General features: G+C 43.0%; 1 protein-coding gene across 1 annotated transcript in view; it reads left to right on the forward strand.

Annotated features, from left to right (window-relative positions):
• Window positions 1–25,959, forward strand: part of AR (androgen receptor) — a 184,123-nt gene that overhangs the window by 123,994 nt on the left and 34,170 nt on the right. The window lies entirely within an intron of this gene.

Here is a 25,959-nt window from a genome sequence, read left to right on the forward strand (position 1 = left end):
CAACTTTTCCTTTTTCTGTGGAGATCCCACGGCACTGTACTGGCTACACCAGGCTGCTCAGTTTATGCCTTGGTGTTTTATCCTTTGGGTGGACAAGCTTCTGCAACATGTGAAATGACAACATTCACAACAGAATCCCTTAGGCCACCAGTCTTGAAATTTGGGGCTTAGACAACTTAGAACTATGCCACCTTCAATCTGATCTAAGCGTAGTACATAAAATTATCTGCTACAATGTCCTACCTGTCAATGACTACTTCAGCTTCAATCACAACAATACACACTATAGATACAAACTCAAGGTAAAATACTCCAAACTCGATTGCAGAAAATACGACTTCAGCAACAGAGTGGTCAATGCCTGGAATGCACTACCTGACTCTGTGGTTTCTTCCCCAAACCCCCAAAACCTTAACCTTAGATTGTCTACTGTTGACCTCACCCCATTCCTAAGAGGTCTGTAACGGGCGTGGATAGGTGCACCAATGTGCTTACCGTCCCTGTCCTAACCACCCCATTTATTCGTATCCATTTCATCTATTCATAATCTTGTATGTACTTATATCTGTTATCTTATACACGCTTGACAAAACAAACAAACAAATAAATAAATTGCTTTGTTTATAGTTCTCTTCTTTGTCTGTTAAGGAGGAGCTCCTGCTGAGGTCTCTTTTGGGGGATTTGATGAAGGCCCACTTGTGATAGCCACATGTTCTGCAGGCTTCCTTGATGTATTTCCATACACCCCTGAGCTGAAGGCCTGCCTACCAGCAGAGCTCCTCCCTAAGAGACAAAGAAGAGAACAATAAATGAAGCAGGAATACACTGCAGGAATATCTGAAAAGCTTAGGAGGATCTTCAATCAAGACAACACATGTACACACTTCAAACCCAAGTATACATTAAGGCAGAAGCTGGTTCACCCCAAGGATAAAACACTAGGACACAAACTGAGCAATGTTGTACATTCAGTACAATACAGTAAGACATGTGCAGATCTGTACATTGGGGAAACAAAACAACCACATCATAAATGCAAGGCAGAAAATAGGAGAACAAAGCCATCAGGAGAAGGTTCAGCAGTCCATCTGCATTAAAAAGACATGGGACACTCTTTTGAAACTAGCAAAGTCCACTTTTGGGACAGAGGACCACTGGTTTGAAAGAGGAGTCAAAGAGGCCGTCTGTGTCAAAATTGAACAGCCCTCTCTCAACGGGGAGGGGGGGATATGACATCATCTATCTCCAATCTGCAATACAATCCTTTCAACAGTTCCAAGAAGGCTCCACTCCCATTTGCACCCCTCAGGTGATGCTGAGGACACAGGCAAACCTCCAAGTGGCCTCTACAACCCTCTAAAAGAATGGAAATGACCAGCTGTCTGCAAGGACTATAAATCCTTCCATTCCCCACAATCCAGTCAGAGCTGAAGAAATTTTTTGATAAGAAGCCAAACGTCTTCAAAGAGAAACAAGAAAGTCCAGTTGCATCTTTGAAAAAGCACCTTTGAGACAGCATCTTTGGTAAAACATTTGTCTTAATTACAGAGATTTTACCCAATAAAGATAACTGTAATTTGTTCCATTTTAATAGGCCTTTTTTTTCTATTACAGAGGCACAAAGTTATTTTGAAACAGTGTAGAATTTGTATTTGTCTGTGTAACCAACAGGCATTTCACCTTTTTCTCCACCTGTCTTTTTTTCTCAAATTTCATAGAACTGAGAGGTCATATTCTTAACAGGCATTGTTGTTTTCTGTTTATTTATTTTAAAGCTCACTTAAAAGCTTTAAAATGTCACTGCTGACATTGTAGCTATTATTTTCTGTCCCCATTCTTCAAATGTCTCCTGGAGTATTTCTAATGTCATGCCGCTTTCTGTCATTTTGACTCAGGTCTGACCAAAGACAAAAGATAAACCTGTCTCCTTCTTTATCTTTCATCTTTTATGTGTTGAATCTTTAGTCTTTACTAGTGTCCAATTTCTGAAATAATCAAATCTTGAATTTCTATTATGACTAAGGTAAACTAAACAGTTTTGTTCCTACAAAGGTGCTGTTTGTATAATTATTTCCAAAATCTTATACTAAAGGCCCTGATAATTCAAATTCATCTGGTCCCTTAACTTGTTGGATTGAAGTCTTGTTAAGCTTTTGCCATTTATTTCAAATTCTTTACATTCTTAAGCCTTTAGTTAATGAAGGTCAACTCACCAAGTAGCTTTGCAAATGTGTCATTTTGAAGAACTCTTAAAAGCCAGGATAGTAAAGTAGGTAATTTCCAAAAGTGGTTAGAATGTGAGGGATTCGGTGTCCTTTAAAAGGCTCTGCAACTGTTGAGAGCATAATGACTTCCCTTCATCTTCCAGTATTCAAACCAGTGGTGGGTTACGCCCCCCGGTGCCTGCTGGAAGCACCAGGTAACCATTCTGATACGGTGCTCCGGAGGCCCACCCGCCGGCCTGCCATCCTTGCTTGTATTTGACCCAACTGGGCTATTTGTGCACACGGACGGAGTGTACGGCGCCTGCGCGACGCTCCACTGAGCAGCTGGAGCATGCAGCACATGTACATATGGCAGTCGCCCGGCCCCGTCACAGCGTATCAGTTACGATGGGATCAGGAACCCACCACTGACTCAAACTCATGAGAAACCACCATCCGGAGCTTAAGCAGTCAATCTCCGGTCCTCTCCTTATCCATTGATTTTCCGTGCGACCAGCCTATTCTATGGTTCTCCAGGCATCATTATGATATCATCGCTGTTCATTCGGAGACATGCTAGCTCATCGTTCCTCACCAGAAGTCTAAGCCCACATACACACACACTTAAATACTGCACAAATTTTCTTTTCTTTTTTAATTAAAAAGTTTTTTATTAAACATAAATTAAAACATTGGACCCAGGGTAAACCATCCTGGAGGAACCTATGCCATACATGCTAAGATATTCAGTTATACATTGTAGCCCCCTGTTTTTTTAAAAACATTTGATCCATACCGTATTTACAAAAAAGAAAAAAAGTAACCTATTCCAGCCGTTGGTTTGTACATTCTTGCATTCATCATTTCATACATAATTCTAGTCTCCCTTCTATGAATCTTGCCACATGCCTGTTTTGAGCTTTCCCTTATATATTCCAACCATTGATAAAATTTATCCCAGATCTTATAATATTCTGATTCATCTTCATTCTTCAATTCCCACATCAATTTATCCATTTCAGCACAGGTCGGAATTTTCCTAATTATTTCCTCTTCTTGTGGAATTTCCCTGTTTTTCAAATTTTGGGCAAAGATCATTCTTGCTGCCATGATAATGTGTATAGTTAAAAAGATAACCCCCTTGTTCTATTTATTGTTTATAATTCTCAAAAAAAATAGTTCTGGTGTGAATTCTATTTCATCTTCGATTATCTCTATCAACCACTTTTGGATATTCTGCCAGTATATTTTGGCTTTTTGGCACTACCATCACATATGGTAGTAAATACACTGCACATGATTTCTCATAGTCTATTGATAATCCTATATAATGGCATTCTTCCCTTGCACAGATATAGATTCTCGAAGACATACAACACAGCATATATACTGATCTTCATCCATTAAAAGGCAAAACAGGGCACCTGGCATGATTTATCAGCTGCTAGATTTTCATCAGAGGACAGTAATGTTCTGTGCAAGAATTAGGTGCCTGGACATTCTCCAGCAGGTCTCAAGAAGAAGCGCTCTCTTCCCCCAAGAACTAAAATTGGTATTCTTATCAAGGACCTCTGGGTATAAAATGATACCTTTTCCACATGTTAATCCAGTGGTTCCCAAACTTGGCAACTTTAAGCAGAGCTGGCTGGAGAATCCTGGGAGTTGAAGTCCACAAGTCTTAAAGTTGCCAAGTTTGGGAACCACTGTTATCCAACACCCTTGAAAAATTAAATTCAAACCAATTCAAGATAATTAAATGAAAATTTGCCTTATTTTGATTCCTTCTTTCCAATCTTTCCCGTTGACTGCTTCTTGTTTAATAAAGAAGGAATGTAGAAGATTGACAACCCCTGAAGGGGGGCAGGGGGTTGGACTTGAAGACCCCTAGGGTCCCTTCCAACTCTGTTATTCTATTCTATTCTATTCTAAAAACCTCCAGGGGCGGAGCACCTACAGCTTCTGAAGGAACCCATTTTACTAATGAATTGTTCTCACTATCAGGAAATTTCTTCTTTGTACTAGGTTGGATCGCTTCTTGATTGGTTTTCATCCACTGTTTCTTGTCCTGCCCTTGTCCTGTGATTTGGAAGTAGGTTGGTCCCTTCTTCTCTCTGGCAGCCCCTTAGATATTGGAATGCTGCTATCACACCACTCAGCAATCTGCCATTTTCAGCATCTTATACTCCAGAGCAGTGTTTCTCAACCTTGGCAACTTGAAGATGTCTGGACTCCAACTCCCAGAATTCCCCAGCCAGCGAATGCTGGCTGGGGAATTCTGGGAGTTGAAGTCCAGACATCTTCAAGTTGCCAAGGTTGAGAAACACTGCTCCAGAGGGATCATCACACAGCTCTGCATCCTCCCCAGTGGTCTCTTCCACTGTGCATGTGAACGCAGCACTTCCACAAATTCTGTTGAAAGGAAGCCTCAGACTCCAAGCGTTTCAAGAGCAGGCAGATTGTCTCTCCTTTTCTTGTCTGCGCGTCCCCCACTCTGCTCTGGCTGCCCTCCCCAGTGCTCTTTCCAAGTGTTGCTCTGCCATTAGCCTACAAGCGCTTTAGAGACGGACAGTCTGTAGGACAGGATGTCTCCTCTTTCATCAGATATTTGAGAGAGAAGCTGAGCATTCCTATAATTGCCTGGAATTAACTGATAAATGCACCCAAATTGCTGGGGATGTGCACACCATTTGGAACATGGCAGGCGAGGGGTTTGAACTGGTGGGTAAGGGAAGACTCTGCCCTTCACTTTTTAGAAGCAGAAGCATCGGCTGTGGGTCTTCTGGTCCGCAAAGACTGGGGCTACAGCTGCTGAGCTGGGTTTATGTGGTTTCCAGGTCACCGTGACCCTCCTGTAATTTGCAAGCAGCTCTCCTTTGTGCAGATTGTAGTCAGGTACGGCAGCTGTCGGCAAACAAATGCTTGCAAACCCACAAGACCTAAACATCCAACATTTGGTCTTCCTAGGCTGGATTGTCTGGCAGCACTCTTGATTGTTAAGCCAGGGAGATTTAAGGGAGTCCAGAAGAAATCTTACCTTGCTGAAGCGAACTCTGAAATCCCTTTCCCAGTTCAACCTCTTAGTTAAGTCACTTGCCTTTCCCAGAACTCCAGGCAAGTTGGCAAGGTGGACCCAGGCCTACTCTGGACCTCTTCTGTAAAGTCTTCCATTCCAGCTGAGATTGGTTCTGCCCCAATTCTGGTAGGGAGCCCTCCCTATTTTCCTCCATTTCTTTCCTCTCCTTCTGTGGGAAGGGGTTGTGCAGCCTGATCCCCTCAATTGCGCTAGAGTGCTTGTATTGAATTTGAGAGGATTATCTTCATATCGGAAAGAGGATCATTGAGTGTCTAATAAGAGCCCAATATAAATCCCATATCAGTGGTGAAATTTAATTTTTTAAACTACCAATTCTGTGGTAGCCATGGCAAGGGAAGATTACTGCAAAATCTCCATTCCCTCCCCACTCCAGGGGAAGGATACTGTAAAATCTCCATTCCCTCCCCACTCCAAGGGAAGGATACTTCAAAATCTTCATTCCCACTCCACTCTGGGGCCAGCCAGAGGTAGCATTTGCAGGTTCTCTGAACTACTCAAAATTTCTGCTACCGGTTCTCCAGAACCTGCTGGATTTCACCCCTGCCCCATACCCAAAAGATCCAGTTAGTGTCCATTTGTCCTGCAGAAAACCTGATGTCTTAGATGAGGGAATAGATGGGGAAGTCATCAAATTTGCAGATGACTGTAAACTGGCAGGAATGGCCAATACTCTGGAAGATAGGCTTAAGATACAGAAGGATCTTGACAGACTTGAACATTGGGCACTATCTAACAAAATGAAATTCAAGGGTGAAAAAAGTAAGGTTCTACATTTAGGCAAGAAAAACAAAATGCACAGGTACAGTATACATGGTTCCTTCCTCAGTAGTGGTGACTGTGAGAGGGACCTTGGAATCCTAGTGGACGATCACTTAAACATGAGCCAGCAGTGTGGGGCAGCAGCCAAAAAAGCTAATGCAATCCTTGGTTGTGTAAATACAGGCATAGAATCAACATCATGTGAAGTATTAGTATCACTTTATAAAGCTTTAGTAAGACCACACTGGAATACTGCATCTAGTTTTTGTCCCTACATTATAAAAAAGATGTTGAGATTGCAAGAAGTGCAGAGACAAGCAACTAAGATGATTAAAGGCCTCAAGACTAAAACATGTGAAGAATGGTTGCAGAACCAGGGTATGGATAGTCTAGAGAAAAGAAGGACCAGGGACGACATGATAGCAGTATTGCAGTATTTGAGGGGCTGCCACAAAGAGGAGGGGGTCAACTTATTTTCCAAAGGACAGAAGGCAGGACAAGAAACAATGGATGGAAACCAATTAAGGATAGAAGCAATGTGGAATTAAGAAGAAATCTTCTAACAGTGAGAACAATTAACAGTGGGACAGTTTGCCTTCCGAGGTTGGGGGGGCTTCATCACTGGAGGTTGTTAAAAAGACTGGACAGCCACTTGTCTGAAATGGTGTAGTGTCTCCTGCTTGAGCAGGGGGTTGGGCTAGAAAATTTCTAATGTCCTTTCCAACTCTGTTCTGAATTGAATTGAATTAATTATGTGATTGTCAAAGTTAACAGTGATGTGATGGCACATAGCCAACCATCCCCAATTTATCTTCATCCTGCTCCTGAGGAAAATCCACCTAGCCCCCCCCCCCCCAACAAGCCTTCAGGACCTCTAACCAGGCAATAGAAATGTTTATCAGACTTGTATGATGTGCTATGAAGTTATATCCAACAGGGCCATAATAATGTGCCCAAATGCCATGACTTCAGGATATATGGAATGCACAAATAAACGTTCTTTAAGGTTTTTAGCTCTTACGGTTGCATTGCTAGGGTAAAATATAGAAGAATCATAAGTGAGAGTGGGCTTCAGTAGCCTCAGATAATAAAAGGCATGATATATCAGCTATGTTCTATTGTACAATCTCGCAGCTGTGTGATTTGACCTCAGCTCTAAGTGAAGAGTACACTCGCCTCATGGCAAACTGATTGCAGGTCATCCTCAACTTGTAACTGATCATTTCACAACTCTTCCAAGTTACAACTTTTACGTGGATCAATGGAGTTACAGTCCAGTTTCAAAGTTGTGACCCCACATGCAAATAGAATATAATAGGATAGAATTCTTTATTGGCCAAGTGTGATTGGACACACGAGGAATTTGTCTTTGTGATCACAAGTTGGGTGCTTGGCAACAGAGATGCAATTATGGCCATTGGCAGCATCTTACAGTCTGTTGTCTGGATGAGGATGAGGATGTCTGCATTTTATGAGAGTTTGCTGAAAAGCAGAAGTTACTTCTGATTTGGGGGGAAACTGCAGCATAGCAAACAATGGATGCACAAAACAACCACAGCATTCATTTTATAACTGTTGCATTGGCTTAGTCACCACAGGTCAGTGGTTAAGATTGTAAAATCAGTTTGGTCATGTGTCCGATCTGATTTATGGCTGTCATAACATACTACCATAATGGGTAGGCTGCACAGACTGGATTCACACTTGCACTCTTGCTATCTTCCATCACTGGAATTACTTAGAGCAGGGGTGTCAAACTCGCATCACAACTTCTTTCCCTTCACTAGGCATGGCCAGCGCATGAAGCATCCGACCCTCAGGCTGCAAGGTTGACAGCCTTGGCTTAGAGGGATGAAAGCAGATTTGTGTGTGTGTGTGTGTGTCTGCCTCATTGAGAAGAATAATGTATCATCTTGACTTTTTTGGTTGGAGGCGTGGTGGCTCAGTGGCTAAGATGCTGAGCTTGTCAATCAGAAAGGTCAGCAGTTCGACAGTTCAAATCCCCAACACCACGTAACAGAGTGAGCTCCTGTTACTTGTCCTAGGTTCTGCCAACCTAGCAGTTCGAAAGCACGTAAAAAATGCAAGTAGAAAAATAGGGACCACCTTTGGTGGGAAGGGAACAGCGTTCCGTGTGCCTTCTGTGTTTAGACATGCCAGCCACATAACCACAGAGATGTCTTCGGACAGCGCTGGCTCTTCAGCTTTGAAACTGAGATGAGCACCACCCCCTAGAGTCTGGAACAACTAGCACCTATGTGTGAGTGGAACCTTTACCTTTACTTTTACTTGCCTGGCCAGAAGTGCTGTTTAAATAGACCAACTTTGATTTAGTTTAGCATTGGCAGGCATTTCTCGGGTGCTTTTATTCTCCAGCCCTTTATCGCTAGACACAAGATCAGATTAAAGCAATATCCAAGCACCTCCAGGGTAGGCGTGGCTGGTGGAACTCTTAAGATTGTGCAAATTCATATGCCACTTAGCCCCCAAGGATTGTTGTGTGTGCGCGCAATTATAACGGTTTTTAATTGAACCTTCTTAATACAGCAGCTTTAATAAAGTATTATTTTCTCCATTTGCCAAATTAGAGTGGATCAAGGATGTTCTCTCTTGAAAATATATTTGTGCAAGAACTTAGATTTTTTTTTACATTTGTTACCTATTTTAAAAAAATCTCCTGCTGAAATCACTTTGGGGCTCTTGGTTATCTTGAGTGGATAATTTTTGTTTAATCTTGATAGGCCTTAAAAAATGCTCTTTTCTGCTTGAAGAGGTATTGTATTGTAATTCTGTTCCATTCAGAGTAACTCCATATTAATCACCTATAACAGCTCTGTCTTTTTCATTTGATGTTCCATGGGAATAAGGGATGCGGTGGTTCAGTGGCTAAGATGCTGAGCTTCTTGATCAGAAAGTTTGGCAGTTTGGCGGTTTGAATCCCTAATGCCATGTAACGGAGTGAGCGCCCGTTACTTGTCCCAGCTTCTGCCAAACTAGCAGTTCAAAAGCATGTAAAAAAATGCAAGTAGAAAAATAGGAATCACCTTTTGTGGGAAGGTAACAGCATTCTGTGTGCCTTCAGCATTTAGTCATGCTGGCCACATGACCATGGAGACGTCTTCGGACAGCGCTGGCTCTTTGGCTTTGAAACGAAGATGAGCATCACCCCCTAGAGTTGGGAATGACTAGCACATATGTGCGAGGGGAATCTTTGCCTTTATATCTTTAAAATGTTGTAAGTCTGCTTCTTGCCTCTTCTAGCAGCTCTCCCCCCCCCTCCAATGCTTTATTAAGTTCACTTCTGAGATTTTTCTTTTTCTTAGCTTTGGCTTCTCTTCTTTGCAATTTGCACAGTTTGTTCTGACATCCAGGTTATTTTTTGTCATTTCCTTCATTTCTTCAAGGGGACTTTTTGCCATTGGCAAAAAGATGCTGTTGAAGGTGAGCTGCCAGTTTGACCCTTGGTCACCTAGAGGCAGTTGAAGAGGTTGGCAGCAGTGAATTCGGCTTGCAAAAAGTTGGAGGAGCTAGTTGGCACACATTTACATGCTCTTCATTGTTCGAGTAGATCAGGTGTCACCAGCCTGTGGCTCTGGAGCTGCATGTGGCTCTTTCATTCATCTGCTGCAGCTCCCTTTTGCCAATCGGCTCCACAATTGATAGGGCTTTCAATTGGGACAGGTAGAGGAAAAAGGATGCTGCGCTAGGAGGAGACTCTATGGTGGGGGAACCGGACTTCTGGTCGGCAGAGGAAAAAGGATGCCATGCTAAGAGGAGACTCTCTGGTGGAGGAACCAGACTTCCAGTCAGCTCCAGAATTGAGTGGGGGGCTTCCAATTAGGACCTTTGTGGCTCTTTGAGTGTTTAAGGTTGTTGATACCTGGACTAGATTCAGCGCTGGGGGTTGGTGGTGGTCCCTTCATACAGTTCATGGCGTCAGAAAATGTAAAACAAAATCTACTGGGCTGGCTGTGAGTTGAGAAGGATTACTTGGTTCCTTCTCCTTTCCTAGCCTGGTAGAGCAGTTACTCTGCAGCTCAGCTGCATGGTTTCTCTAACAAAGTGGTGGTGCATTTACGAAGGTGTGGCCCTGAAGCCTGGTAGCGGAGAAACAGAAACACTTGCTATTCTCAGCCCACTCCTGGATAGACTTGCAAGGTCAGCCATGCAATTCGATTACCCTGCCTGCCAGGTGGGAGCCTGCCTGCAAGAGTGACATCCAGCCCCCAACAGATGGTTCTTTGCATATCAAGCGCTCTTAGGATGGAAAACATACATCATCAGGTGTTCAAATTAATGGGCTGTTAAGAACAATCAGTGTTTTGAATTTGCAACTAAATAGCACCACAAAATGAAGGTAAATCAGTGTTGGGGACGATGTTTTTCTTGTCCCTGTTAGGGACTTAATGAAACTGGATGCATTTACAAAACAGAAATATCCCCCTCCGGTTTACAGTTGGTAGAGGGTACAGCTAAAGGGACAGGGTGTCTCAGTGGCTAAAATGCTGAGCTTGTCAATTGACAGGTCGGCAGTTCAATGGTTCAAGTCCCTAGCGCCGCATAATGGAGTGAGCTCCCGTCAGTTGTCCCAGCTTCTGCCAATCGAGCAGTTTGAAAGCATGTTAAAAATGCATGTAGAAAAATAGGAACCACCTTTGGTGGGAAGGTAACAGCAGTCCGTGAGCCTTCTGTGTTTAGTCATGCCGGCCACATGACCATGGAGATGTCTTCAGGCAGCACTGGCTGTTTGGCTTTGAAATTGAGATGAGCACCGCCCCTTAGAGTCAGGAACAACTAGCACCTATGTGTGAGTGGAATCTTTACCTTTACAGGCACCGGATGGGTTTTGAGATGCAACCTTGGACTTTCAGAAATGGTGTGAGTGGATTTGTATTGGTTGGACTCCCAAAAAATAGCACATGGCGTATTCAGAACATTTCACAACCTAACTCAGACATGCACATTATGCTGCACCCAGAAACAAAACAAAAGGGAAAAAATGGACATTTGTTGAGAAAATGGGGAGAAAGGAATGTTAAACCCACAAACATTCCCAAACAAGAATAAGAGTGGAAACTCTTCTTTTTCCCTCTGTGATTGGCAAGGTTTTCTCTTACGAAAGTGCAAAAACAAAAAGAAAGAAAAAGAAAAGAAATATTTAAAGAAGTGACAATCAATCTTAATCACAAAAAGTATAAATGAAAATGATAACTCTTCATCTCCTAAAATCTTGGTCAAAGAAACCAACTTTATATTCCTTTCTTTTACCTATGACAATTTTGACTTTAATTCTTTCAGCTGTTGTCATCGGATTTCGGTTTTATTCAATTTTTCCCTGCTCAAAGGCTTCTTAGAGGCTTTAGCAAGTTCCATGGTAAATCCAGTAAAAAAAAAAAAATCATTCCCCCCTTTTGGTTTATCATTTGTATTTCCAGTTTTTTTTCCAAAGCTTTAACCAGGTTCTTGTCCTTATTCGGGTCTTTCTCTGGGCAAGACACAGTGGTGGGATTCAGCCAGTTCACACCTATTCAGGAGAACTGGTTGTTAACTTTCTAAGCAGTTCAGAGAACCGGTGGTTGGAAGAAATCTCATTTTGGTTTTTTCCATTTTACAGGACTAATCCTGTAAGGAAGGCAGGAAGGAAACATTCTGGTGTTGTTTCTAGCCTAATCTTTATTGCCCTGCTTACAAAAACTGCCTCTCCGGTTAACCCTCATTACATTGTCACAGCTAAGGCGAAGCGCCCATCCGTGTGAGTGATGTTGAGTTAGCTACACCCAGTCAGTCACATGACCACTGAGCCATGCCCACCCAGCTGGTCATTAGGGCAGAGACCCGGTTGTTAAATTATTTGAATCCCACCACTGGCAAGATACTATAGCTGCCTTCTATGTTGTCTTTATTATCCAGTATTTTCGGTTTTAATATTTCTACTTCAGACAATTTTTTACCTATCACCTCATCATGAACATCATTTGGACAATCAATCTGTAGAAGGAGATGTCATTGCTGAAATTACTAACATTGTTTACACATTTCTGGCTCCATTCTTTGAAAATCTCGTGGAGCATTTCAACATTCTAAAGCTTTGTGTCATTGTGTAAGCCTTTTACAAAGAAAAAAGCAAGAGCAAGTTTACACTTCGGTTTTTTTCGTTTTTCCCTGTTTGCTTGGAGTCTTTAGTCCTTCCCAGTGTCCAATTTCTGGTCCTGAAGTTTCAAATGTCTATTATGGCTTAAGATAGACAAAACAATTTGCTTTCCATGAAAAGCTGTTTTTTTATATAATAAAAGCTTATAGTAACAAATATTTAAAATTTTCCTGGATCCTTAAATTGTTTATAACTTTCATAAATCAAAGTCTTGCTTGCTTTTTACTGTTTATTTCCAATTCTTTACATTCTTAAGCTCACGGTTATTTTTCAAGAATGGAAGTAAACTCATCAGATTGCTCTTAAACCTTATTGCTCTGAAGGTCTCTAATAGTGTTGAGGTAATTGGATCCAATGTCTTTTAAAAAGTCCCTCCACAGTTGTCTCAAGCCTCCAGGAGGCTGCTGCCCTGTGGCCTCTTCATGAGCAGCAGCTACTCTGAGCACATGCGGGTACTCTCCCATCCTTTCCTTGTCTGGAGAGGTTCCAAAAATCTATTTTACTTGCTGATTCTTCCGTCTTTGCCATGGTTATCATCTTTGCTTGGAGACATGCTTCTCTTGCCATGCCATCCCTGGAAATCTGAATTATCTGATCTACAAGGTTTTCCATTTGGCAGAAACTACCCCAAAAATAAGACCTCCCCGGTAATAAGCCCAATCGGGCTTTTGAGTGCATGCACTAAAATAAGCCCTCCCTTGAAAATAAGCCCTCCCTGAAAATATTGCAACACAGCAGCAGCCATGAGGTGACCATACTCGCCTCCTCCCGCAGCTCAAAAATAATAAGACCTCCCCGAAAATAAGGCCAAATGTTTGTTTGGGGGGCGGGTCAAAAGAAAATAAGACCCTGTGTTATTTTCAGGAAAACATGGTAGGAATAATAACAGTAACAAAAATAGCCCAACCCCTCCCCAAAAATAATGAAAAAGATGTCCGTATCTGTGTGGATTTTAAGGAGAGTTTCATTTTGCTACTGTCACAAATTACTGAATTGAGTATACAGTATGTCCTGAGACATTCTTTTCTTTTAATTCTTAGCATGCAGCTTAAGCCTCTTGTTAAAAGAAGAAGAAGAACTAGAACTATCAAGGCTTAAGGCTGCCTGCTCTTTGCCACAGAAATCATTTAGGGTTGATGATGATAATGGGCAGATGATGGGCATAGATGGCTTTCCTATCCCACGTCTTGAGCAGGGGGTTGGACTAGAAGACCGCCAAGCTCCCTTCCAACTCTGTTATTCTGTTCTGCCCTCCTCTAGAAGTGAGGAGGCAGCAGAGAGCACAAGTGTGGCACAGTCTCGGGCTCACCGTTGGACTCCTATGGATTTATTTTCACAGCCAAGACCCACATGTTCCCAAAGAGGGCACATTTGCAGTGATACTACTGAGAGTCAGACTCCACTTTAATGGCATTGATAAAGCACTAATGAAGTTGTAATTCTTAGCTTATGCCATTTCGGAACAAAGTACAAGCCGTATATACCTTTATGACAGGGTAAGCAAACCAGCCTTTCCCACCTGTTGCTGTGAAAGTTTTGATCCCAGCCCAGCTGGAGCACCAGGATGCCTCTCTTTCTGTAGGCAGCGGAGCAAGCCATGCCTTATCTTCACAAACATGTGCCAGGGGCTAATATTAATACCTGTCTTTCCAACTGAAATAGTGAGCCCTCGGGTTAGAGGAGTTGCGGGCAAAGAAAGGATCTGCTCAGCTGCTTCCCAGGTCCTGCCCTGAAAGACAGAATGCTAAAGAAAGTAATCAAGGACAGAAGCAATTTAGAACTAAGGCGAAATTTCCTGACAGTGAGAACAATTAATTAGTGGAACAACTTGCCTCCAGAAGTTGCGAATACTCCAACACTGGACATTTATAAGAAGATGTTGGATAGCCATTTGTCTGAAGTGGTGTAGGATTGGACTAGAAGACCTTCAAGGTTGGACTAGAAGACCTTCAAGATCCCTTCCAACTCTAGAAAGAGGAAAGGAGAGGAAGGAGGGAAGGGAAGGGATAGAAAGAAAAGGAGAGAGGGTAGAAGGAGGAAGAGGAAGAGAGTAGTAGGGGAGAAGTAAGGTAAGTAGGAAAAGGGAGGAAGAGGAGGAAGGAAGGAAGAAAGTAGAAAAGGGAGGGAGGGTGAAAAGAAAAGAAAAAATAGGGTTGTGATAAATGTATGGCATAGTAAGAAAAGCAACCCAGAATGTATATTTTAACTTTTTATATGGAAAAACAAATATGTAAAAGTGATAAAGAGAAATAAGAACAATAACTATGTTAATGTATACCTGTAACTATATATAAGAGAATAAAAATAAAACTCTTCTAAAAAAAGTTATTCTACCCTGTTTCTCCCAAAATAAGCCCTCCCCCTAAAATAAGCCCTCCCTGAAAATATTGCAACACAACTGCAGGTATGAGGTGACCATGCTTGCCGCTTCCTGCACCTCATTAATAATAAGACCTCTCTGAAAATAAGGCCAACCGCTTATTTCGGGGGTGAAAAGAAAATAAGACACTGCCTTATTTTGGGGAAAACACGGTATTCTATTCTAAAATTGAGCTCAGCCAGTCTGGTTGCTAAAAAAAAAAAAACAGATGCAAGATTGTCTTGCTCTGGATCTGTATAGCAAACTCTAGGATGGGCAAGATAAACAAGAATCCATCATGGCTTCTGAATGTTCACGAGCCTCCTCCTTGAACAAGACTGCAGTCAAAAGCCACTTAATGTTGCTTTCACAATGCTGACAAAAAAAAAGATGTGAGGTGCAGAATAAGACTTTTCTGTGCCAAATACAACACAGAGGAAGGGAATTCATGCAGTTCTTAGGTCACCGTCCTGAAAAACTGCCCAAATAATAACCCGGCCCGAAGGATCCCTGTAAGCCGACTCCTTTTTGTTTGCATCTTTTTTGAAAGGCCGAGCCCTGGAGATCACAGCTGTCCTATGGACGTCTCTTTGTCACCTATGGACAGAGGCACCGGGGCTCCAAGGCCACAAACTCCCAAGAGCAAGATGTGCCGATGGGTGTCAGATGGTTCCCTGGGAGCTTAACTGCCAAACAGTCTCCAGCTAAGGTTTTGTTTTGACCAAGCTCCCTTTTAGAAAGAAAAATCTGTTTAGTCGAATGTTACAAATAAAACACAGTCCTTCCCAAGGTCATGTGCTCACTTGGGACGAGCAAATAAATGCTGTATGTGTATGCGTGTGTCCGTACTAGGTCACTTTAACCTTTCCGCCTGGCTCATTTTATCTTCTCTTTTAATGTTAGCTTAAAAGTAATTCTGAAAAAAGTGGGCTGTGAATTAGTGCCCACCATCCTCCCCTTTTGTATCCCTCCCCAAGTTGTTTCTGTCTTGACCCCCCACACACAGAAAGTTGCAAAAATGTTGAGTGGTTGGATATTTGTTATTAACCCTTTACTAACTGTCAGGCCTGCAGCCATCCTTCCTTTTGGATCTTTGGCCTGCCACACTTTCTATTATTCTACTGTGCATTTTCTATTATGGAAAAATGGGAGGTGGGATTGTACAGAGTTAGATGATACGTAGCCATAACAAAATTATTTCTAGTAAGCCAAGGTTATCGTTTGTCTTTGCACCTCTGCAATTGACCAGAACTGGATGGGTGGAACTGCCAGCATGGCAGTGGGAGATTGGACCATGTGATGGACTTGGGGTGTAGGGGCAAGATCTTGAACTTTCAACTGGGTGGGGAAAACTGGGAAGCTTTCAGATTCAGGCTTTCCCAGATGTGCCAACATGGCTCTCTTAATCAATTGGAACTTTGAGGAATCCTTTGCTTTGGACTATGATTTAATTTTGGATGCTATTTGGAACCCTGACACAGTAGGCAGTTGAAGTGCCCTGTTTGGTGAGAAAAGAGGAGTCTGCTAAGTGGGAAAGAAGGAAAAGAGAGGTTTGGTGTTCTGACCAGTAGAGTCTCTCTTATTGTTGATGCAATTCATTATTGGTCTAGCCCGCCAGATGTCAAGAGTTGTAAAACCTTGACTTTAGACTTGCATGTTCAGACTTGAGCCAGCCATTCAATCAAACTCTAATGGTTAATGTTAGCAAGCTATGGGCTATTGACTTCTTGTTCAACAACCATTCAAAGTTACAACAGTGCTCAACAAGAAGACTTATGGCCAGTCCTTGAAGTTGTGGCTGTCACAGTGTCCCCACAGTCACAGGATGATGATTGGGGCACTTGGCAACCAGCACACAGTTACAATGGTCACAGCTCCCTACAGTCACATCATCACCACTTATGATCTTCACTGGCAGCTTCTAATAAGTCAAGTCAATGAGGAAACCAGCCACCCCCTGATGTTGTGCTTAATGACTGCACATGATTCCTTAACAACCACAACCTGAGCTGTCATTGTACACTGAAGATTGCATTTAATTTTGTTGTACAAGGTGCAATGACAATAAAGTAAACTAAAAGCTGCAGAGCCAACTCCGGCGTCCTGCTTTGCAGCCGTAGAGCTTCCTTCCTTTTTATAGTTTTACAATCAAGGTGGTCAGAGTTGGCAACATATTAAATAGAAAAATAACTAGCTAAAAATCAGTGTGATAAAATGACAAAATCTACAATTGGAAGACAGAAGGTGGAAAATGTGCAATGAATGCTATTTTCATAACTAAGTAGGGGAAGGAAACCAGAGAGTAGAGTAGGAGTAGAATAGAATAGAATAGAATAGAATAGAATAGAATAGAATAACAAAGTTGGAAGGGACCTTGGAGGTGGTCTAGTCCTGTCCCCTGCCTAGCCATGAAACCGTACACCACTTCATACAAATGAATATCCAACATCTTCTTAAAAACGTCCAGTGTTGGAGCATTCAGAAGTTCTGCAGGCAAGTTGTTCCACTGATTAATTGTTCTGTCAGGAAATTTATCCTCAGTTCTAAGTTGCTTCTCTCTTTGATTAGTTTCCACCCATTGCTTCTTGTCCTGCCTTCAGGTGCTTTGGAGAATAAAATTATTTCTCTGCCATCATTGGATTTATTTAATCCAAACTGATTGAGGCCTTCTAAATGGCCCAAGACCTCTTTAATATTGGTTCAGTAGAGGTTCCCCCCATGGCCAGTTTGTGCTCTTCAATGTCCCCATAGATGATTTAGATGAGGCGATAGAAGAAGAACTCATCAAATTTGTAGACAACACTAAACTAGCAGGAATAGCCAGCAGCCCAGAAGACAGGCTGAAGATCCAGATGGATCTGGACAGACTTCAACACTGGGCCCTATCTAACAAAATGAAATTCAGTGTAGAGAAATGTAAAGTCTTAAGCAAGAAAAACCAAAAGAGCAGGTACAGGTTAGGTGAAACCTGGCTCAATAGCAGTAATTGAGAAGGGGGGTCTTGGAGTCCTGGTAGACAATCACTTGAGTATGAGCCAGCTGTGTGGTGCAGCTTCCAAAGAAGCCAATGCAGTCCTTGGCTGCATTAATAGAATCAAGATCACATAAAATGCTAGTACCACTTCATAATGCCTTGTAAGATCACATTTGAAATGTTGCATCCAGTTTTGATCGCCACAATATAAAAAAGATGTAAAGACTTTGGAAAGAGAGCAGAGAAGAGCAACAAAGATGATTAGGGCTCTGGAGATTAAAATGTATGTAGAACGATTTGCAGATATGGGTATGTTTTGTCTAATGAAAAGAAGGGTTGGAGGTGACAGGATAGCAGCCCTGCCATGAAGAAGATGGGGGGGATCAACCTATTTTCCAAAGCACCGGAAGGCAAGACAAAAAGCAATGGATGGAAACTAATCACGGAGAGCTCCAACCTAGAACTAAGGAGGATTGTTCTGATCTTGAGAACATTTAATTGGTGAATGGTTTATTGCTTCCAGAAGTTATGGGTGCTCCATCACTGGAGATTTTTAAGAAGAGACTGGACAACTCTTGGTCTGCAATGGATTGGACTATAAGACTTGGTTTAAGTCTGAACATATGTTTCTAGCCCAGCCAGGTATAAATGGCGGTGTACTTCTGGTTGTCTAGAAATGTCTCTGTTAATGTGATTCGGTCCTGCTTCCCTTGAATGGTTCTTGTTTGTGTGACTTCTCTCATTGAGTTCCAGAGATATCTGTGAAACTAGCCAGCCACGATTGGTTAATAATCTCCATTTTTCCAGTTAAACCGAATGGGCATAGTGCCATAACCAGTTCTGAATAGAGCTGTGTTTCCTTAGCTACCTCCAAGGCCTGCCTGCCCTTAATTAGAAATGGGGGTCCCAGGCCCCGCAGTTGCCCAACCGTTGCCAAAAGATCCTGATCAAGGGTGCACTTTTAGGGGTCTGCCCATCCCTGCTCTTTAAAGACACTCCATATGAACGATGGCCTTCTCCCTTGCAGTAGGAACCCTGTTGCATTCTTATAGCCATGGTGCCCGCCTGTTTACTTTGCAGGCCTTGGCCCCAAAGGCTCTCTTTCAGCTGGGCTGAGGAGCCAAGGAGGGATTTTGCAAGCATTCTTCATTCCTGACCTGCCCTCTTCCTCTGCCCAAGGCACGGCTGGCCCAGTTTCCAGCTACATTGGGCAATGTGCAGGACAAACGGGAACATACCAGGCTACCCTTGTTTTTAGCATGAAGCACGTTTTGTACTTCCATGGGCAGATTGGGGGGGGGCATGTGACCTGTGCCAGTGGTCACTTCCCCTACCAATGTTTCTAATGATAACCCAAACATTCAATACCCAATATGGTATATTCTCTCTCTCCCCTTCCCACTTGCACACATGTGCACACAAACACACACACACACACACAACTCTACCAGTATTTGTGGTTGAGCTGATCCATAAGTTTAAGTTTAACAACCTTCTCCTCTTGAGGAAATAGGGCATCTTGTCTTTTCCCATCCATAATCAAAGCCACAATCATCATCAGCGGGAAACCAGGACTTGTTCCAAGAAAAAAGCAGAATCTGTCATTTTGGAACAGCTGGGCTAATGGGAGGGGGTGGGGGATAGACTGGATATAGCAATCTGTTTGTCCAAACTCTGGAATGTTTTCTCTAGGGTTCCACTAACTGACCTCTTGTGTGTTAGAGGAAACAAGCTGGACATGCAAGTTTCCTAATGGGGCATTCACAACTTCCAGAGCCGTGCTTTTTCAAAACCTCAGCAACATTAAGATAGGTGGACTTCAGCTCCCAGAATTCCCTTGCCAGCATGCTGCCCATCTTAAGCCTGCTGAGGTTGAGACACACTGCTAGGGCAGTCTGTGTCAACTGCCAAAAAAGCTAATGCAGTCCTGAACTGTATCAACAGAGGGATACACTGACAATCACGTGACATGGTAGCAGTGGTGGGTTCCTCTCCCTATCGCTACCGGTACAGTGCTCACAAGGCCGCACATCCTTTCGTGCACACGCACTGTGTACACATGTGCACTCCACCGCCCCTGCAACACCCAGATGCTCGGAGTTTGCGCAGGCGCCGCATGCTGTGTACGTGTGCGCAATTGCCCGGTTGCTTTAAAAACCGGTATAGAACGCGGGCAGGCAGGTGGGCCAAATGAGCTACTGTACCAGTACACTGTCAGCTGCTCCCAGCTACTACTGGTATGCCTGTACTGGCTGGAACCACCACTGCATGGTAGCACTACTTTAGAATGTGCTGGTAAGGCCATACTTGGAATACTGCATCCATTTCTAGTCACCATGATACAAAAATGATGTTGAGACTCTAGAAAGAGTGCAGAGAAGGACAACAAAGAGGATTAGCAGTCTGGAGACTTAATAGTGACAAACGGTTCAGGAAACTAGTTATGTCTAGTTTAACAAAGAAAAATGGTAGGAGTAACATGATCACAGTTCTTTCAATAATACTTGAGGGGCTGTCACATAGACGAGAGGGTCAACCTATTCTCCAAAGTCCCTGAAGGCAGGACAAGAAGTAATGGATGGAAACTTATCAAAGAGAGATCCAACATAAATAAAGGAGATATTTCCTGACATTGAGGACAATTAATCAGTGGAACGGCTGCTTCCAGAAATTTTGGATGTTAGAGGTGCAGTGGCTCAGTGGCTAACATGCTTAGTTTGTCAATCAGAAAAGTTGGCAGTTTGACGGTTAGAATCCCTTGCGCCGCATAACAGAGTGAGTGCCCGTTACTTGTCCCAGCTTTTGCCATCCAAGCAGTTTGAAAGCACATAAAAATGCAAGTAGAAAAATAGGATCCACCCTTGGTGGGAAGGTAACAGCATTCTGTGCACCTTCGGTATTTAGTCATGCCGGCCACATGACCAGGGAGACATCTTCGGACAGCGCTGGCTCTTCAGCTTTGAAATAGAAATGACCACCACCCCGTAGAGTCGGGAACGACTAGCACATAGGTGCAAGGGGAACCTTTACATTTAATTACTGGAGGTGTCTATGGAGATTCTCAGAACTGAAAAAGCTTCTTGGATGAGAAGCAAAATGTCTTCAAGGAAAAACCATGTCCAGTTGCCTTTTGAAAAAGCATCTTTGAGACAACCATGGCCTGGATGATGGTGAATCTCCACAAACTGCAAGTAAAAACATTAAGTAAATGCTTTGCACAGCATTTGGCTACTGAAGTTTATCCAAGGCACAATGATTACTAACTGAATACGTCCCAGCGTTTGCAGTGGTCCCATGAGCTGGGAATCCCTGTAGTTGCAGTTGCAAACCTTGGAGGTCGTGAGAAGTTGGGCATGGCTCCAAGTTCTAAGCCAGGGGTGTCCAAACTTGGGAACTTTAAGACTTGTGGACTTCAACTCCCAGAATTCCCCAGCCAGCTGGTCTAAACCTTGACGGACGTTGCAGCTTCTCTCAGAAGTGGCCATGCAGGCAACACTGGAAAGTTCGATCTTTCCAGATGTTCAGCCTTTTCCTTGCCTCCCTTGTGGGGGACCACTCCATGTAGTCAAAACAGAGGGACTGTTGTGTCTTTGGAGCACAGACAGGCTGTGATATGCTGACCCTGGAGCTTGAAGCAAAACTGCCTCAAGGTTAAGAGAGGAGCACAGCCATGTTCGTGGAAAAGCTTATCAGGAGGTTGCGAGACACAGTCAGATCATGTTCAGCCATCTCCTTGTCACCATCCCAACCTGCATAAATAATGTCGCGGATGTCACGCTGCATTTTGCTCTTGTTTTTCAAAGGTGACTCACTTTTATTTTTTATTGGCCTGTTCCCATTTCTGCAGACGAACCTTCCTTAATTGCTCTTACTGTAGATCATCCAAAGCCTATAATTAAAGATCAGCTTTTGAATGGATTTATTGAGATGCTCTTTGATTTGACATTTTTATGTTGGGAGGCTTATTTTTTAAAATTACAGCCAGAGGAAGTTTCAGATAAGTATCATTTAATGTAGGGAGCCAGATCCTCCAGGACAACAGATACAGTTTTATGCTCCTCTTGCTGAAGTGAAGCCATCGGGATTTTTTCTCTATCTCTTCTCCATTATTTCCAATTCATTATTTTATTTTTCTTCCAAGCTGCCTTTTGAAAAGGAGGTGGTAAGAGTTTCAGGGAGATATAAAAGCATTTTATGGCCCAGAATGACAAAACCTGGCTCGGTAGACTTTTATGTTTGTGCGCAAGCCAACGATTAAAGCAAACACCCAGGAGTGGAAAATAAATAAATAAAGGTTACAAACAGTCCATTTCGGAGAATTAGAAAAGTCATAATCACCGACTTCCTGGGGTTTTATTCATATCTGTGTAATGTGATGCCAAGGTCTGAAGGTTGCTTGGATCAGCTTAAATCTCCCTGGCAGGGCAGTTCTTTGGCCCTGCAGAACATTCAGGACTCGGCAAGCTGTTGAGTCGCTGAGCTCGGGCAAGGTGCAGGGTTGGCACCTGATAGATAGATATATAGCGCCACTGCTTCCAGCTGGATTTAACCAGCACAATTACTACAGGGATGGAGAAAGAACGTCTGTCTTTTTCTTAATTCTGTAGGGCAGGTTTTTTCAAATGGCTGCCCCGTTTCTTGGGTCACAGGGACAAGCCAGCAATCCTTGTCTAAACAGAACCCAGAACAAGTCTTGACAAGCTGTGGTTGAGCCTGCAAAACGCACCTGCCAAGCGGGAATGGCAGTCCTAGCTCCCTCCTTGGCCTGACCCAGTTGAGGCCTGCCATTGTTTCTGCGATGAAGAGGGAAAGTCCACCCAGAATAATGGACTGAGAACTGGGCGCGGAAACCTGAGCTTCAGGAATTGTGCAAAACTAGGCAAGCTCATTCCTTCCTTTGAAAATGTATTGTTTACATGTTGAATTATAATGGAAAGTTTTTATTTGGTTTTTTTAAAAAACCACAAGGTTCTGTCACTAGGTTTGTTTGCTGGAGATGTTTAATTATGAAAGGTGGTGTGTTTATTTTGTGCCACTAGCACAAGTAAAATCATTAGCATTGTTCATGGGCCAGACAAGTTCGTTTGTCATTTAGGGCAGGGGAGGGGGAACGATGACCCTTTTAAGACTTGTGGACTTCAACTCCCAGAATTTCTGAACCAGCTACAAGTCATAAAGGGACCATTGTTCCCCACCTATAATTTAGGGAGTGAAGAATTTTAGGGCCCTTTCAGAACCCCTGAAATGCAGTGGAGCTTGGGTTGACCTACAGCCAGTTCTACAGTCCCTATTTGGGTCCTACAGCCTGGCAGTCAGCAGCCTTAAAGGAAACGCCAACAATTCAGCAGCAAGCAATTCATCAAAATGGCAAAACAGAAGACAACACCTAAAAGTCAGGAGAAAACATCCTGGTTGTCTAGGGAGATATGGCTCTTTTTTCCCTCTTTTTAAAAAGCAACTTTAAACTGAATATTAGCAGAAAAATCAATAAATTGCATAATTGCAAAAGCAATATGACTGCCAGGGATCCAAATAACATCCAATCGTAAACCAGAGTCCAAGGAAAAGTATTGCTCAAAGCTCCAGTTTATTAAAAGAGCCATGTTGACACCTCTGGGAAAACCTGAATCTGAAAGCTTCCCAGTTTTCCCCACCCAGTGGAAAGTTCAAGATCTTGCCCCCACACCCACAAGTCCATCACATGGTCCAATCTTCCACTGCCATGCTGAAAGTTCCACCCATCTAGTTCGGGTCTGGTGCAGAAGTGCAAAGACAAAGGATGACCTTGGGTTTCTAGAAAGAATTCTGTTATGGCTACATATCATCTAACTCTGTATAATCCTCCCTCCCACTTTCCCACAATAGAAACTGCCTAGTAGAATAATAGAAAGTGTGGCAGGCCAAAGATCCAAAAGAAAATATGGCTGCAGGCCTGACAATGACCAGTGAAAAGTAGAACAATTCAGACAGATTGGAGAAAGGCAGCAAAGATTATCCAAGACGCAACCAGAAAGTCAACCTCCAAAGAGAAAGAGTGCTTAGTTTTGAAAAGAGCAGATTGTCACACTCAAAGGCAGGAATAATGTATCTGTTACCTCTTGATCCCATTTGAATATTAGGAACTATTACTTGACTTTTGTATAAACTGTGGAGAGCTGATCTGTACTGGGTGGAGATAGGGAACGTTGGGAGGGGGGAGAAGGGGAACGAGCCCCCCTCTCAGGGATGAAATTCAACAGATTTTGACAGGTTCTGGAGAATCAGTAGCAGAAGTTTTGAGTAGTTCTGAGAACCGGCAAATACTACCTCTGGCTGGCCCTAGAGTTTGGGTGGGAATGGAGATTTTATAGTATCCTTCCTCTGCCACACCCACCAAGCCACGCCCACAGAACTGGTAGTAAAAAAAAATTGAATTTCACTTCTGCCCCCTCTGTGCTGCTACAATAGTTCAGCTTCTCTTTTTGCCCAGTCTTGGTGGTTTCCATTGTGATAGGGAGCAGCAACAGAATTCACAGCCTCCAAGTGGCTTCCATGGAGTCCCCAAATTAACCTTTTAAAACTACATCATTTAATTTTTAGAAATGATTAGGCTGCCAAAATTAATGAGGATTCTCCTAAGAGATCTGACAAGATTTTGGGGCAGGGTAGCTCATCTACGATTATTGCTTCATTTTGCCCTTGAGCATAGAGAACAGAGGTAGTATTCAGTAGGTTCTGACCAGTTCTGGAGAACCAGTAGTGGAAATTTTGAGTAGTTCAGAGAACCGCTAAATGCCACCTCTGACTGGCCCCGCCCCCATCTCTTCTCTGCCTCCTGAGTTCCAGCTGATTGGGAGGAAATGGGGATTTTGCAGTATCCTTCCCTTACCACGCCCACCAAGCCACACCCACAGAACCAGCAGTATTTTTTTTGAATCCCATCACTGATAGAGACCCCAGCCACATTAAAAATGCCCACCCTTTACTTTGTAGAGAGCATATCTAGTCTTGTAGGATCAGATCAAAAATGTATAAAATATGCTCTTTTGTTTGCAAGAACGGTGGTCAGAACTCTAGTTGTTTAGAAATATAGAAGCATAATGATGGAAAATTCCCTGTTCCACTCCTGCAGCCGTAGATTCAGGCTATATTGCTGCTCTGGGCATTGGGGAAAATTCCATATAATTGTAATGGTGAACATGAGCAGTCAGTACTGAATTTCGAGAAGCATTCAGAGGAACTTAATTCCATCTTGTCACACCGACTGCGGCAAAAACAACAGGAGGAAGCACACTCATTTTAGGGGCAGCCACCACCATCATGATGTCTATGATTCCCAAATGGTTTGCTCAAATCCTAGCACATTAGTTTTTGTAAATGCTAAAAATATTCCTTATAAATGTGTGCAAGCCTGCACTGTGAAACCTTGCATGAGAAGATTGGACTCTCAGTGTTCTCGTGCAAAATCTGGCTGAGGTAGTGAAAATCTTACGAAGTTATTTCTTATTTCTTCGCATTATGTTTACACTACTGCCTGGGTGAATGGGATTTCAGATTCAGGTTAATGTCAGGGTTCCAAATAGTATCCAAAAGTAAATCAGAGTCCAAGGCAAAGTATTGCTCAAAATTCCAATTTATTAAGAGAGCTATGTTGGCACATGTGGGAAACCCCGAATCTGAAAGCTTCCCAGATTTCCCCACCTAGTTGAAAGTCCAAGATCTTGCCCCCAAACCCACAAATCCACTACATGGTCCAATCTCCCACTGCCATGCTGGCAATTCCACCCATCCAGTTCTGGTGAGGGGCAGAGGGGCAGAGACAAAGGATGACCTTGAGAATTTTGTTATGGCTACATCGCATCTCACTCCTTACAATTCCCCCCACCCATTTTCCCACAGTAGAAAATGCATAATAGGATATTAGAAATGTGGCAGGCTAACAATCCAAAAGAAAAGATGGCTGCAGGTCTGACAGCTGCATGACAATTCTGCACTGTTACCTCTCCACCTGGGCTGGCCAAAGGAATCAGGGACCCCCCCCCCCCATTGGCGTTCTGGTGGCTCTAGTATCTCCCCACTCCCCACCCCATGTAGCAGCAGGTTCATAAGGTTCAGTTATATGAAAGAAACTTCCATAATTTTTTTTTCTTTGATGATATGCCCATTCATCATATAAACCAGGGATGTCCAAACTTGGAACTTTAAGACTTGTGGGCTTCAACTCCCAGAATTCCCCAGGCAGCATAATTTATTCTCTTGTAATCCCTTCCTCTGCTATCTCTCCATTTAGATCAGAGGTCTTCAAACTTGGGAACTTTAAGACTTGTGGATTTCAACTCCCAGAATTCCCCAGCCAGCATAATTTACTCTCTTGTAATCCCTTCCTCTGCTATCTCTCCATTTAAATCAAAGGTCTTCAAGCTTGGGAACTTTTCCCAA

This window comes from Thamnophis elegans, chromosome 12, assembly GCF_009769535.1.
Source record: "Thamnophis elegans isolate rThaEle1 chromosome 12, rThaEle1.pri, whole genome shotgun sequence".
In the NCBI taxonomy this organism is placed as follows: domain Eukaryota; kingdom Metazoa; phylum Chordata; class Lepidosauria; order Squamata; family Colubridae; genus Thamnophis; species Thamnophis elegans.